This window comes from Furipterus horrens, unplaced genomic scaffold, assembly GCF_987537825.1.
Source record: "Furipterus horrens unplaced genomic scaffold, mFurHor1.1.pri manual_scaffold_17, whole genome shotgun sequence".
In the NCBI taxonomy this organism is placed as follows: domain Eukaryota; kingdom Metazoa; phylum Chordata; class Mammalia; order Chiroptera; family Furipteridae; genus Furipterus; species Furipterus horrens.
The window spans coordinates 108,718,495-108,724,494 of record NW_028327187.1 but is presented as its reverse complement, the minus strand read 5'-3'; the positions used below and the strand labels follow the sequence as shown (position 1 = coordinate 108,724,494).

At 49.9% G+C, this 6,000-nt stretch overlaps 1 protein-coding gene across 1 annotated transcript in view; it reads left to right on the top strand.

Annotated features, from left to right (window-relative positions):
- The first annotated feature begins 2,948 nt into the window (after positions 1 to 2,948).
- The window catches only part of BCLAF3 (BCLAF1 and THRAP3 family member 3), a 53,557-nt gene continuing 50,505 nt past the window's right edge, over positions 2,949 to 6,000 (top strand). Inside the window, exon 1 of the mRNA XM_090264165.1 lies at positions 2,949 to 3,013. The gene's annotated coding sequence lies outside the window, so the exon portion shown is untranslated. The remainder of the gene's footprint in view (positions 3,014 to 6,000) is intronic.

Genomic DNA, 6,000 nt, shown 5'->3' with positions numbered 1-6,000 from the left:
CGGCGGTGGACCGAGCACTACCTCGAGCTGTACGCCACGAGGAACGCCGTAACAGACACTGCTCTTAAAGCCATCCCAGACCTACCAGTCATGGAGGAGCTAGACACCCCACCTACTGCGGCAGAGCTCGGCAAAGCCATCGACCGCCTCGCTTGCGGGAAAGCACCAGGAAGCGACGGAATCCCTCCAGAAATCCTAAAGAGCGGGAAACCAGTCCTGCTACAGCCGCTCCACCATCTACTCTGTCTCTGCTGGAAGGAGGGTTACATCCCCCAGGATATGAGAGACGCCAACATTATCACCATGTACAAGAACAAAGGAGACCGCAGCGACTGCAACAACTACCGGGGCATCTCTCTCCTCAGCGTCATCGGCAAAGTATTCGCCCGGGTCGCTCTTGCCCGCCTGCAGACCCTTGCTTCCCGCGTCTACCCAGAGTCCCAGTGTGGCTTCAGAGCTGGCCGCTCAACAGTGGACATGATCTTCTCCCTACGCCAGCTGCAGGAGAAGTGTCACGAGCAGCATAAACCACTCTACCTCGCCTTTATTGACCTCACGAAGGCGTTTGATCTGGTCAGTCGAAGCGGACTCTTCAGCTTGCTACGGAAGATTGGCTGTCCACCACATCTGCTTGCTGTGGTCATGTCCTTTCACGACAACATGCACAGCACGGTGTCCTACAACGGCGCAACCTCTGAGGCCTTCCCAGTCAGCAGCGGAGTAAAGCAGGGCTGCGTCCTCGCGCCTACGCTGTTCGGAATCTTCTTCTCCATGCTCCTCCAATACGCCTTTAAGGACTGCAGCGAGGGTGTCTTCATTCACACCAGATCCGATGGCAAGCTCTACAACCTGGCCCGTCTACGAGCCAAGACCAAAGTCAAAGAGGTGCTCATCCGTGAGATGCTCTTCGCCGACGACGCAGCTTTGACATCACACTCCGAAGAGGGACTCCAGCAGCTAGTCACTTGCCTTTCCCACGCATGCAAGGAGTTCGGACTAGCCATCAGCCTGACGAAGACGAATGTTATGGCTCAAGGCACGGGGACTCCCCCATGCATCACCATCGACGGATACACCCTGGAGGTTGTCAACGACTTCACTTACCTCGGGTCCACCATCTCGAGCTCTCTGTCAGTCGACTTGGAGGTCAACCGGAGAATCGCCAGGGCAGCCACAGTTATGGCCAGACTGAACCGGCGAGCGTGGAACAATTCCAGCCTCACTGAGAAAACCAGACTGCGCATCTACCAAGCCTGCGTACTCAGCACTCTCCTCTATGGCAGCGAGACGTGGACCACCTACGCAAGGCACGAAAGGAAACTCAACAGCTTCCACATGAGGTGCCTGCGACGCGTCCTGCATGTCGCCTGGCAGGATAAGGTCCCCAACACCGAGGTGCTGAAGCGAGCCAATATGAGCAGTTTGCATGCAGTTCTTAGCGAGAGACGCCTCAGGTGGCTCGGCCATGTCAAAAGAATGGATGCAGGCCGTATCCCCAAAGACCTCCTCTACGGCGAGCTAGCAGAAGGCAAGAGGATGACAGGGCGCCCAAAACTGCGGTTCAAAGACATCTGCAAAAAGGACATGACACGATGCTCCATCAATCTCAACACATGGGAAGTTCAAGCAGACGACCGCCTAGCCTGGAGGCTCGCGGTCAGGCAAGGTACGTCACGCGCGGAGGCTGCGCGCAACGAGGAGGCGGTCCAGAAAAGATCGAGGCGGAAGCAGCGTCAGCAGCAGCAACAACAGCCATCTGCCTTCACCTGTACCAAGTGCGGCAGGGATTGTCACTCCCGAATCGGACTGCACAGCCATTCTCGGCGGTGCAGATAGACTCTCGGGAAGCTACGCCATCGTCTCTCGAGACGGACGGCTGCCGACGACGACGACGAGCTCACAAAAGTGGTTGGTTGAAATCAAAGACCGTGGGCTTGTCAGGTAGAAGGCTCAGGGGACGTCAGAGCTCTGGGTTCTTTGAAGAAGGGAGAGATAGTACAAGGATGAGGATTGTGAGTCCCAATAAGTGGGATTTGTAAACTGCAGGTTTTAGAGGTGGAGCAGAATAAAGCAACGAATGTCCTAGATTTTCTAGAATATATGCCTGCGAATGGGTGGAGAAAGAGTAGAGGTAAGTCATCTGGGTTGAGGGCTCAGTCATGTGTTGGACTCATCGGGATGGTGGCAGTAATTCAGGAGATGAAAACTATTGTACTAAGTAGATGACAGTGACAGAGAAGGTAAAAGGTGGTACTTCCAGATGAAGTGGACCCTGAAAGAGGTAAAAGGTATCGAAGTGTCAAGCGAGAAAGCTCCAAGAGGGAGGGACGTACTACCTTTGGGGCTGGCGGATGGAGCGTAGGAGGAGAAAAATAAAGACAGCAGACAAAAATGAATCAATGTTTTGAATTGATGGTAGAGAGATGTTGGTACTATTAACCTATTTGTGAAATCCAAAGAGGTTTAATTTGAGGCCATGGAAAATGGTTACAGATTGAGTAGGCAGGGAGAGAGGCCACAGAGATGGCTCTGAAAGGGCTTCGTGGGCCAAGCCAGGGCCTGGAAAGCCCACAGGACCAAACTTCTGTCTCTGACTGAGTGGGGTGAGCTCCAGCCCCTAACCCTCAATCCCTAGGATCCCTGCACCTGCAACGCCTAAAGCGGTCCTTCCTTCGGAGCGGACCGGGCGGCGGACGGCGCACGCGCTCTGTACAGAAAGGCAGAGCTAGGAAAAGAGGGCGCAGGTACTTTGGCCGGAGCAGCCCGGGAGGGGTACACTGGAGGGGAAAGCATTGAGAGTAGTAGTTGGCCCAACGCAAAGCAGTGGGCGCGGCCTGGGCGGGGTCAGGGCGCGGCCGGGGCGGGGTCAGGGCGTGGCCAGGGGGGGGCGGAGTGGTTGCGGGAGGAAGTAGTTCCGGTCTCGTTGACGGCTAGCGGTGCCGCTGTGAAGCGGTTGCCGTACTAGCCGCGAGGTCTTCGGGGACGGCGGCGGCTACGGGGACCTCCCGGACGGGTGAGAAGCCCAGCGGGGTGGAGGGCCCGTGAGGCTCCGGTCCGCGGGGACGGCGTGTCTATCGCCCGGGAGGGCTGGTTCTTGAGGTGGCGGGCGAAGCTGAGGGGAGGTGTGGCGGGCGAAGCTGAGGGGAGGTGCGGCGGCCGGGCTCGGACTCCGGGAGACCGTGTTTTCCCTGACGCTACCTCTAGCCATTGGGCCAGTGCCTACCTTAGGCTCGGCGTTTTGGGCACCTGCTGCCGCGGCCCCTATCCTCCCCCGTCGTTGGGAAGGCTGTGGTCCGGGTTGTTGGGAGTGTCTACCACGGGGACCGGGGCAGCGGTGTCCGGGGACGGTGCCCTTGACTGATGCGGCTCCGAACGCGACGCCTAGGGACCCGAGCTGAGTAGCCCCCGCTTTAGTCCTTAAGGGGCACCCCTACCGCGCTGTGGCATCTTCCTCCAGAACGACTAGTGAAGGTTGCTATTTACCCTGCAGAGTTAAACTTGTCCTTTTAGAAACATACCCCGAAAATCGGCTTGGTCTCCTGCGCTTCTGTAGGGTGTTCCTAGGAAAGTAGACCAGTCAGTGCCGGAATTGTCCTGTCGGGAGTGAGGGAAGAAACGAAATGTGAGGGAAAACTTACCCTCCCGTGTTTTCCTGTCGCGGTACTGCTTGTTAGAGCTCGCTGTTAGGTGATGCTTTGCTTTTCTGGAACAAAGTAAAAACTTCAGGTAGAATGGTACGGTTGTTCTGAATTCGAACTGGTAGGAATGAAAGACTGCGATTTGAAAAGAAGAGGTTTGGTGTGGATTCATGAGTGCTTTATTTTTCACGGTATCTTTTAAATTGATGTAACGTTGGTTAATAACAAGTTTAGGTGTACAGTGTTATAATTCAGTGCTATTTTAATGGTGATGGTATAGTAATGCTTTATTTTTCATGTTTTTTTTTTCTTTTTTAAGTTTTTGGTTTATCGTTTTTCTGTTACGGTTGTCCTACTTTTTCCGCCATTGCGCCTCCTACCCCGCTTCCTCCCGCCTTCTCCCGCAGTCAACCCCCATCCGGTTGTCCATGTTGTTACTTTTTAAATAACTTCTAGAATGTTCTCTTGAAAGCCTCTTTGTTTGAGGCACGTACTCTAGAAGCCTTAAAACTTATTAGAAACTTTGTAAAATATACACTGTTTACCCATTCCTAATAGCCGTTGTGAATACAGCTTCAGTCTTTTTCTGTGCAGAGACGGATTGTTCTGAAGCGGTACTCTTTGTTCCCAGTTCTTCACTGCTTAAGTACATTGTTGGAGAAATGTAAAATCTACCTATCCACGATTACTTTCTTAGTGTACGTTCCTAGATAATAGAATTTTTTTTAAATTACAAGATATTCTTTTTAAAAAAAAAAATGATGTGCTTTTTTAGAGAGGGGGAAGGGTGGGAGAAAGAGCGATCCATGTATGAGAAAATACATAGTTGCGTTTTCCTCGCCTCCGCCTGGAGAGCTGGCCTGCAACCTACCAATGACCCCTGAGCTCTGAGCCCTGAGCCCTGAGCGGGAATCTGGCTTGGAAACTAATAAGTTTGCAGGAGGGAGCTCAATCCACTGAGCCACACCTGCCAGGGCAAACTGTTGTTGCCTTTTTTATGTGAGTTGCTCAGTTTCCCTCCAGAAAGTATGTGCTGTTTTGCGCTCCCACCAACAATCTGTAAAATGTCCTTTTCCACACCCGAGCTAAAGGCAAAATTTAAGGGATTTCTGTAGGAACACGTGAGCATTTCTGTTCTCCAGCTCCGTGCAGATATGTTCTCCAGCCATCCTTTCCCCCCTTATTTGTTGATAGCATTTCAGTTTCTCATCTTTTATTCTACTTTTGCCAGCTTAATAAAGAAAGTTCATCTAGGTGAGGAAAAGGCATCATAGAGTGAGTAGGAGATTTGAAGTCAGAATGTCCTTGAATTCCAGTGTATCTGTTTACCTTGAACAAGTCACTTATTTTTTTCTAAGGGACTCTTTCCTCAACTCTAAATTAGAGATTATAGAGCACTTCCTTACCTTTCTTACAGGGTTGTTTTAAAGGGTCAAATGAGGCATTTATGGGAAAGTACAGTTAAACATACTCTGTCTTGATGGTAATTATTGTCGTCTTGTAAAAATTTCAGGGCACAAAAGCATCTTGACTTTTTAAAGTAAATATGTGATTTCAAAAAACTATTTTATGATACCCTTTGTTCCTACACTCTTTCACTCCTTAAATTTGAAGTTTTATGCTGCTGCCCCAGGTTATATTAAAAATGATATCAGAGTTATAAAATTAGGTGAATGAATGAATCCACACAAATGTTGAAGAAGAAAATACTTAAAAGCACTATATATAAGAAAGAGGAGGACAAATATAATAAAGCTAAATAAAACATAATCCTTGGGATCAGGGCAAATAAAACACAGTCTTTGTGTCCTACAGGTTATGGAATGTCGAGGCAGTTAAAGGGCATAAAAGCTGCTTTCCTAATCTAGACAGCAATTTTAGATGTAATGCGGGTTTCAACTATTCTGGAGTGTGCTAAAGCCCTATTCTACTGACTGTCTATGAAATGACAAGGCAGTCCCTCCAGGATCATTTTTCTGAAGGTAGAGTTACAAGGTGGGGAAGTGTTAGAATCTGGACTTTAGTTTCAGGTCCTTCATTGAAGCAGACTGATTCATATTTTTGAGGCTTGGTTTCTTCACCCATGAAATGGAGGTAATCCCAATTTCTGTGTGGATTAAGTGAGACAGTAGTTTCAAGACACTTAGTACTGGCATTCCAGTGATCTTTGTTATCCACTGAAGACTTATCATCTCTAGGGAAAAAACTAGGTCTTTTCCAACTTTCCATGCCTGGCCCCTAGGCAGCCACTGTTAGCTACATTAAACTAATTGGATCTAGGGACATCTCTATTATTACTGTCATTCTACATTATATCCTCAGTGCCAGGCATATAATCCCTTTTTATCAAACAATAAACCTA